Source organism: Papio anubis, chromosome 14 (assembly GCF_008728515.1).
Source record: "Papio anubis isolate 15944 chromosome 14, Panubis1.0, whole genome shotgun sequence".
Classification (NCBI taxonomy): domain Eukaryota; kingdom Metazoa; phylum Chordata; class Mammalia; order Primates; family Cercopithecidae; genus Papio; species Papio anubis.
This window is the reverse complement of record NC_044989.1, coordinates 40,075,401-40,085,446: the sequence shown is the minus strand read 5'-3', so window position 1 is coordinate 40,085,446 and position 10,046 is coordinate 40,075,401. Positions and strand designations below refer to the sequence as shown.

General features: G+C 38.7%; 1 long non-coding RNA gene across 1 annotated transcript; it reads left to right on the top strand.

The window, feature by feature from the left end:
- The first annotated feature begins 285 nt into the window (after positions 1-285).
- On the top strand, positions 286-7,673 carry LOC116270270. The gene is made up of 3 exons (XR_004178238.1): positions 286-357; positions 6,087-6,188; positions 7,090-7,673. It is a non-coding gene; the product is annotated as an uncharacterized LOC116270270 (long non-coding RNA).
- The last annotated feature ends 2,373 nt before the right edge of the window (positions 7,674-10,046 follow it).

The window sequence follows — 10,046 nt, the reverse complement described above, 5'->3', positions numbered from 1 at the left end:
GACTCTTTATTGTAAACAATTTAAGGAGTCCTGTTTTGAACCACCTTTGGAGCTAGTTCTCAATGTAAGAAAATCACTCTCATCTTGCTGCTGTTCTCTGTTTTATACACTAAAAAGTATTATCCAGTTTGATCTGTCCTTTAACCTACTGTTCTTACTTCTAAATGATTTTTGACTGTGGATTTGATTTCAGGAAACAGACAATAGAGTTTTCATCAGTGAGCATGTTCAAAAGCATATGCCTCAGATTCTACAGGTAGTTTCAGGAAAGGAATTTCAAAGATATTAAACAATAATAGCATCCTAAGAAATTGATTGTTTGGAAGAGATTGAACCTCTCCGGACGCACAAGATCTGGTAGGTTTTTAAAATCATTTCATTATCTTATTGTAACAACTTGTAAATGTCTAGAGCTATTTCTAAGAAGGCATAACTGACACCTCAAGAACTTCCAATGAGTTGAATCATTACAGAAAATAATCCGTTTATTTTTTTTACTTTGAATTCTAGTCAACCCAAAAGTCCCAAAATATTTTTCCTCATTTGGGAGTATTTTTTTCACCTGCTGCATACAAATAAAATCACCTGACTTCATTTGCTGTGATTTTCTAAAAATGGCCTTTGTAAGAATATCTTAGAGGTTTACTGATTATCACAATAATTTTTCTTTACATTGTAATAGTTCCTAAAATCATATAAACTATAATTATATCCTACAATCTTTGTGAAATTGAGACTGTTCTAAAAATGCCTGAATACTAATCTGAGGAAATTGGCCCTAAGTAACTACATATGGAACGGAGAATTGAAAACTAATATATGCAGCCAATGGAAATCAGGTCCAAAGACTGTTAAAGCTAGAAGGAACGCTATCTCATCCAGCCCAACTCACCCTCCATGAATTATACAAACTGAGACGGGAGAGGTTAAAGAACTTGTTTCAACAGGCAGAGTGGGGACTAAAATTAATAAACCTTTGGCTCTCAGGGCAGGGCCCCTGCAACAGTTGATTTGTCCCAAACATTAATAGGATTGCTCCTTCAGAAATACCAGGTTTTTTCTATGTGATCCTAATGAGGTATTACAAGAGTGAGGGGAAAAAAACGCTAATGTGGGGTCCAAAAAAGTTTAGATTTTTGAAAATGAAGAAGTCTATAGATTCGTAGGGCTAGAAAATCAGTAAATTCCTCAGGCTTACAAGGAAACTCAGAGATCATCCAATTCTCACTTTATGAAGAAAGAGTCAACCTACAAAAGAGATAACATCGCTAAAAAGTAACAGGTTTAATAGCACAGTATTATTATACTGAATTTTGCTCTGTGTGTAGCACTTTGCTTATCACTAGCATATACATTCTTAGTATGGTTAGCACAGCAGCCCTAACAGGTGGGTTCTATTAGTATTCCTGTTTCACAGGTAAGGAAACCGAGCAAAACAGCTTAAGCAAATTTTCAAGGTTACATGGCTGTTGTGGTAGGCAGCCTTCTAAAGTAGCCCCCAACAATCCCTGCCTCCTGGTATTCACATTTACTAATGTATTAGTCCATTCTCATACTGCTACAAAGAACTGCCCACGACTGGGTAATTTATAAAGAAAAGAGGTTTCATTGACTCACAGTTCTGCAGGGCTCAGGAGGCTTCAGGAAACTTACAACCATGGCAAAACAGGCAGACGCTACATGGCAGCAGGCAACAAAGAGCATGGTGCATGAAGGAGGAAGAGCCCCTTATAAAACCATAAGATCTCGTGAGAACTCACTCACTATCACAACAGCACAGGGGAAACCACGCCTATGATTCAATTACCTCCACCTGGTCTCTCCCTTGACATGTGGAGATTATAGGGATTACAACTCAAGATGAGATTTCAGGTGGGGACACAGCCAAACCATATCATTCTAACTAGTGACTGACTTCTAACAAATAGAATACAACAAAAGTAGTGGGATGTCACTTCCGAGATCAGGTTACACAAGACTGACTTCCAGCTTGTTCATACTCTAGTTCTTCTAGCTTGATCACCGCAGTGAAGACAGCTGCCATAATGGGAGCTGCTTTATGGAAAGGTGCATGTGGCATGGAATTGAAGGTGGCATCTGGCCAAGAGCCAGCAAGAAAATGAAGCCCTCAAATCAACAGCTCACACACACACACACAAAAGCTGAATCTTGTCAACAACCACGAATGAGCTTGGAAACAAATCTACCTTCAGTTGAATCTGGAGATGAAGACAGCCCAGGCTAACACGTTGATTCCTGCCTATGAGAGAGCCTAAGACAGGATCCAGATAAGCTGTACCAGGATTCTTAACCCACAAAAAAATACTGTGGGATAAATATTGTTTTAAGCCCCTACGATTTGGGGTAACTTGTTATGCAGCAATTGATGAGTAATACATCTAGTTAATCAAAATCCGGGGATTTAAACTCAAGGTATCTAACTTCAAAGTCTATTCTCTTACTTTGACAACAATGTCGCAATGATAGTCTATGGCAGGTCATAGTTAGCCATGATATTGTTGGTTAAACCCATGTCTTCATTCATTAATTCATCTTAAACATAGTACTGAACCTCTGCTAGGTGTCAGGAACTCTTTTAAATCCTATGATATAAAGATGAAAAAGACAGTTTTGACCACATACTATTCACCTTCTATTTGGAAAGAAAAGTGTACAAACAGGTAAACATGATTTTAAATTACCACTCAAATTCAAACTGGGGATATTAATTTTAATGACTCTATATGCAGTTCTGGTCTCTTCAGATTTTAATGTAGATATCCACTGAGCTTCTAATTCCTAGTATTTTTAGCAGCACAGGAATCAACTTATTTTATTTACATAAAAAAGTTGTTTAATATTAAAACCATTATTTGCTTTATCTCTTCTCTCAGTTTACACTAATACTTTAAATAATTCTTCCTAAATAATTCTTTGTAGGTATACAAAGTAGGTATATAGAAGATGGAGTATTAGAAGAGAATCCTATAAGAAAAGAAAGAAAAGAATGCCAGATATTTAAAAGTGAAGCATAAACTAGGAAAAAAGGAAAATTGTAGGGAAAAAAAGGTGAAGGGAGACATTCAAATTGACAGAAAAGAACTGATAGAATTATTGATCCCTTGCTGCAGTTAACCCATATGTTTTTCCCCCTGCTTTTCTCTTTGATGTAATTGAAGAGAATTTCCACTAAAATATTAATCCATGGCTTATTGGAAAATGTATCTGAATTAATCAGCAGAAGATGACAGAGAAGATAATGATGACACTGAATATTGACTTTGGGTTCATAATGGTTTTCTAGAAAATTTGTTTCAGTTTGGTTGATGAGACTGACAAGCTATGAAGCAAAAGCAGTGACAGACTTAAAATGTATGTGTTTTTCCTTAAGCTATTTGATAAAGAGCTGGAGCTAGAGATCTAGACTTTTCATGAAATTGCATTTTAATATCCATAAGTATTTCAGCTTCAAAGCTTTTTGTTTATTCATCTTATTGAAAATATTAGCTTTGGCTTACTTTTTGATTTTACAGTTATTTTCCTTCATTGTACTAATGCTGCATATTCCACCCTACAAACAACTCTTCCATGGGAATTAGCAAAGCAACCATGTTCTAAATTTATTTTTTCTAAATCAAAAGAACGTCACACTAAATTAGCCATACCCCGGTCATTTCTGATAGACCATGTGTGTAGCAGGTAAATGTGTTCTCAGTGGGACTATCCACCAAGAACAGGAGACTCCACTTGAATGTCTTAGTGCCTGATCTCCCATTCTGTGCACTAGGACCAGCGAGCCCACAACAGAGTGAGATTCTCAGCCTGTGGGGCCACAGTCCTGAGCAGAAGGTGGCAAGACAATCAGGCCAAATCAGACTATTTATAAAGCACAAGCCAACTAATAGAACAAAATATATATAAAGAAGAATAATGCAACAGGAATTTAAAACAAGTAGAATAATATACACAACTGTCAGAACATAAAACAAGCAAAATGCTGGACACATAAAGCAGGAACCAGATAAATGACAAAATAAAAACAGTCGGAAAAATTTGATATGAAATATTACATTGAAAGAAAATCTCAATAGAAGAAATTAACAGCGCAGTGGACAAAGTTAAATAATAAATTGGTGAACAGAATGATTGGGTTGAGGAACTCTCCCAGAAAACGTCAGAAAGGACAAAGATATTCAAAGAGAAAAAAATAAGAATAAGTGATATAAAGAACAGAAGTGTCTACAAAAGAGAAAATAAGAGAAAGGAGAAATTATGTGAAGAAATGGCTAATGAGGGTTTCTTTAGAAAGACCCAGGACTGCAGACTGAAAACGTTTAGACATCAAGGAGGCTTGAGAGAACACAGTCATTTCTGAGACTCATTATGATTTAAAAAAGGTTTTAAAGACAAAGCCTTCTGAAGGGCACAAGGCAAGAAAATCCCCTTCAAGAAAATTCTGAAATTTATGTAAGATTTCTCAGCTGCACAGGATACATGAATACAATGTGCTACTATCTTCAAACTGCTGAAAACAAAGTTCATTAACCCTGGAGTATTAGATCTTATAATGCTAGCATTTAACAGTGAAGATACAATAAAGGCATTTTCAGATATGTAAGATGTCTGAAAATATACCAACATGGAAGCTATTTGAAAGATGTTTTCTAGGAAGAAGGGAAAGGAATACAGAAGGAAGCAAAGATATATGGTAAGTAAGCAAAAATAAAGGAATCCATTAATTTTGTGATTTAAATAAAAGAGGAGGATGAAGAGGCAGAGGCTGGTTTTATAAAGTGCTGAAACATTTCAGGGCTGGCTTGTACCATTTTGTGGACTAAATAAAAGAGATAATTTTCTTAATGACAGTCTTCTGACTTGGAAGGTTCATATAATTCCCTACCTAAAAATTTTCTGACTTCTTCGAGGAAGGATCAGATTCTTTCCATCTGCCTATACATGGAGCAGAGTCAAAAAATTTTAATTCACACTATAACTCACATTTGCAAAGTGGATAAAACATTGTCCATATAGTCTATGATTAACATGATATTTCTTGCAAGTTCCTAACTTCTGTTCAATTCGCTTTAGATATAATCTGAGTCAGTAATTTTAATGGCTCCTTAAAACAGTGTTCAGTCTCTCTAGGAAAGGATGCTCAGGATCCCAGGTTGCCTCTGCCTCTCTCCCTAACTTGGCATTCTAGTGTATGAGAGTTCTCAGTGAGAACAAGGGGTCCACTGACCTTATACTGGGATGCTGTGTGCATTGGTTGACCTAGGACAATGGCCTGAGTCTTCCTGGGGCACCTGAGTTCTGCTGGCCTTATACACCAAAGTGAATGTAACTCAGACTCATCCTCCTGGTCCAAGCAGTGTTTCTCTGCTGATTCACCATCGTTTGACTCCTACAGGCTGCAGACCCACAAGTCTCTTGCCACATCCTCAGTGGAGGGTCACCTTGCACTGCTCTACCAGCCCTCTTCCCAGGTCCACTGGCTCTCAATTCAGTGACTTCCTGACAAAGGAATTAGGGCATCTCAGAAAAGCTAAACCTCTGACTTCTCTGTGCTAACAACTCAATATTATACCCTCTGGCTGTGTGACAGGAAAACAAGGATCAATCAGACCCTACTCCTTCTGGTGTTATCCTCATTCACCCAACACGTCTGTTTCTCCCCAGGCCTAAACCCAGAGAAGAAAAAATGAGCAGCACAGATCTCAATGCCTCCATTCTCCCACACTATTATAGGACCAGCAAATGGAGGCAATGGTCTCTTAATTCTCCTATACACTCTCTTCTCCCCCCTCAGAGGGTCCAGGCTGGTGTGAGCAGACAGGGCATCTTTTTCACACCTGGGAGGATGCGTGATCCATCCAGTCTGATTTGAATGATGTTGATGTTCTCAACTGAGGGCACGAAGGAAATGGAAACATCCTTTCTCAATACCATATCTTGGTTTGCAAGCCTATTTATTGTCTCGATGACTAATCTGCTTTTGAATACCAAAATCTATGTCCTTCTCTTTCCCTTAGCATTTTTCTTTTGTAAAATATCCCATTCCCCAGCCCTTCTCTCAATTCCCACAGATGCTGCCTAGCACAGGCTAAGCTTGAGAGCCATTGACAAAGAGAAAAGAAGAAAGATAGCAAACTGATACATTTTTAAATCATTACCCCTGCGACAGACAGGTAAATACCTTGGGGTAAGATACAAACTTTTCCTGGGATGATAAGGAATGGAATTCAGATATGGATCAACCTCCTCTGGAGGGCTGACCACTTGAAGCTTCTTTAGATCTTAGTACAAGGGATTCCATGGTGTTCATGAAGCCTGGAAGACATAGCCTAAAGAAGCTCTGGGTCTCCTGGAGTGGTCCATCACAGCATCAATCTATGGCCAGTATCCCAGATACTCCTGATGATGGAGAAGGTGTTGACTAGGGCTAACCTGAGTCTCTGTATTTGTATTCAGCAGAGGCCACAAACTCAGATGTTTCCAGGCAGTAGGCACAGAGCATATATATCTGAAATGGTAGAGAAATATTTTTTAATATCTTAAACACTGTCTCTTACCCCCTACAATTCCCCCTATCCCCAGCCACAACAAAGTATGTATTTAGGCCAGATTTATCCTGTAACCTGAGTTTTCCATCTTTGGGAGCCACGGAGAATTAAAATGATTCTACATTATTAGTTTTGTCAGAGTGGGAAGGGAGTTGGCAGCATTTGGGAGGCAAAAAAAAACTTCTCAGAAATACATCAAGTGAAGAGTTACAAACTTGCTACATTTCACTTCATGTTAAACTAGAATGAATTTTTAGAGCAAACCTCTAATTTTGTCCATATTTATGGTGGGGGAAATAAGATTATACAGTAGGAAGTCTATATCTACCACGGTTGATCTTTAAAAAGTGTATGTAAGTCAAGACTTAACAAATCCAAATGGCTTTAGTGTTTATGTAGATAAGACAACTGCGTGGGGCACGAAGTGGAACCAGGCTTGGTGACCTGAGAGAAACTGGCAAGGCATGCCTGCCTGCAGCATTTCAATGTAACATTACGGCTAACCCTGAGTCCTTTTGGTCAGCAGGACACCACTCGTGACCTCTGGCATGGGCAAACAATTTGTGTATCTTCTGAAGAAATGGAATTGATTTCCGGTTCATAAAACAAGTGAAGATTATGGTGTATGAATTAAGCATCTCCTCTGCATGTATCCCAGTACACATGTGTGTCTGTGCCCTCAGACACAGAATAAAACAAATCTTTGTCCATTAAAGGAGTCCTGTGTGAAACCAAGGAGATGGCAGATTAGAATACAAATGTCACAAGTCAAATCTTTTGCCTTAAAAAGGAGTCTGAGACCCTCATCTGTCTATCTTCTCATTATCTTAATAAAGGGCAACCTGAGTCAGAAGTTCAGGAAAACCATGGATTGGTGGGTAGGGGTATGAGGTGGAAGGATGCTAAAGAGAAAACCCCAGGCTTCCCCTATGTTAGTCCTGCACTCATAAAAGCCCTTCCTCACTTTAAAACATTGGGTCTTTTTATAGTACTCCAAATCAGCGTTAAATTCACCTACAAAGATTATTTTATTTTACTTTCCCAGTGTTTTTGTTTTTAATATTTGAATTATTTTCCATCCATTGAAACTTGAGAGATTGCAGAAGGCCCAGCAGCACTCCAGTCACCATTCTGCCTGAGCTGAGCAGAGGACGCCTCGCCTCCCTAGATAGGAATTGTACTGTCCTGTCCAATTCATCACAGTCCCCACCACTCCCTTTTGTTTCCCCTCCATGGAAGCTGCTTTTTACCATCATCTTGTGCTATTGTTGTTATGCTTTATTTTTAGACACCTGATTATGGATGTATATTCCCTGCCCGGCACCATAGGCATTTACATCTACATTCCCTCTTTAGAGTTCCCTTTGCACGCCCCTTCGCTTGCTTCCCCCAACCCTAGAACATGTTCGGAACTCCCCCGCACACTCGGCGCTTTGCCTGTGTACTCCAGGGAATGCTGTCGATGAGGGAAAAATGTAGTCTGAATAGTCACATGGGTCTTGCCTACTAGAGGGTAACTTGTTTCAAAGGAGTAATCATGACTTGGCTGATTCCGACTTTGCTACCTGATCCGAAGCACAGCACATGGGCGGATTCAACTCTGGACTTCAACTACAGCACGAGAGAGCAGCTGGCACAATTTTTGGAGAGATTCTTGCATGAATTCTGAAAGCAATTTGTTCAAATTTTATCCTATATGAATATCCTCCTTCTGGGAAAAGAACACAGAGATCTTAGTGAAACTTGCTTAATAGTAATAGTTTCTCCATTTTATCTTTTTCTCAGAAAAGAAGAGATAAACATCATTAAACCTGATGGGTATTAGGAGAGTAGGAACAAGCTGTGCTTGAGATAAAAATGGATTTTTTTTCTCTTGTTTTTCTTACTAAGTTGGGTTATTTAGTTTTCTGCCTCAGTGTATGCAGTTACAGAACATATCAAAATCTTGTAATTAGACCTCCTCAAAAACCTACACTTCTAGCTTCACTGATTGCAGTGATTCATCCTACTCACAGAAACCTCATCTGGGTTCCCAGCAAGCATCTGACTGTTCTAGACATTTAGCCTGTGACTCAGGGTGCAACATCGTCATGGACCCTCTGAAGATCTCATGGGCTGATGACTTCTGTTCATCCTCCCAAATAAGTGCCAGGCCTAGGAAGGTAAGAGAAATCATTTGTGAATAATAGGCACGATCTGTTGTGCTAAAGCAAGCATGGGGCTAGGGTGTGGCAGACAGAGAAAGAGAGAGAGTTATGATCAAATGCCATTTGCATTTGTGTACGCAGTGGGAATATTGTTTAAATACCTTCTAGCAGATGTGTCCTTCTTGGTAATTGTTTCTTTCCCAGTAGGCCTTCACTTTTTTTTTTAGTAGCGACAGCAACAGGGTCTTGATCTGTGGTCCAGACTGGTCTCAAACTCCTGGCCTCAAGCAGTCCTCCCATCTCATCCTCCCAAAGTGCTGGAATTACAGGAAGGAGCCACTGCACCCCACTGGACTGCTTCTTCTTCCCTTTTTTATTTTTTTTTCCGCCTTACAGAAGAAGAGGAGGATAAATATCTCCTGGGCAGAAGGGTAACAAGTTATTGAGGCAGTTCCTGTCAGTTAAGAAGGCAAATAAGAAGCCCTTTCTGTAAGAGGAGAAATAGCTGCAAGAGAGAAAGGAGAGTAGTATGTGAGTAGTCAAATAAGTACAACTGAGGGAGAAGGGAATAAATTAGGAAACCCAGTTGGTCACAAGTCAAGGCATGTTCTAAAGTCAACTTTTTCAGTAATAAAACAATATTTTATCTTCATTTTTTAACTCCTGTGTCATTTTTTTCAATAGGTTATAAGTCAAAGACAGAAGAGAGGGGTGCAATTTATCGACTCCTCCTTAAACCTCAATAAATACCAGTATGAGATTTTGTGAGCAGAATAATAACAATTTTCCTGAAGTGCAGCTTTGGCTAAATTTTAATGTCTTACGCAATGATAGGAATAAAATGGGCTGTTGAACCTGGTTAAGGACCTTATCAGCCTTCCATAAGAAATAGAAAGAAATAAACTGTACTGTACATGGGAAGTAAAACTGAAAGGCCTAGCAAGATGAAGCAATGGAAGAAAATTTGACAGCATAACTAAGACTTCCTTGAAAGAATTCAGTGTCATTAAAACAAAACCAGACTTTTGTTCTTCCTTGCAAGCAATGATCAAGCCTAAGAGGTTAAAAGAGGTAGTTTATGAAAGAGAGTAGACATATATAAGCATCAAAAAATTATATAGCAGTAGAGTCAAAAATTACAAGGTAAGCCATAGACATTTACAATGTTTACATCATTGTAAAAATGATGGTTAATGGTTAATGGAGTTAAGGGTGAAACATTATTATTTCTACCCAAAAATGGCAGAACAGATATGCTGATGTTCTGAAGCAGTTATTCTACTTCCTATGACACAGACCCTGCAAATAACAAAGGACAAAATATGAAGAAGAGAGT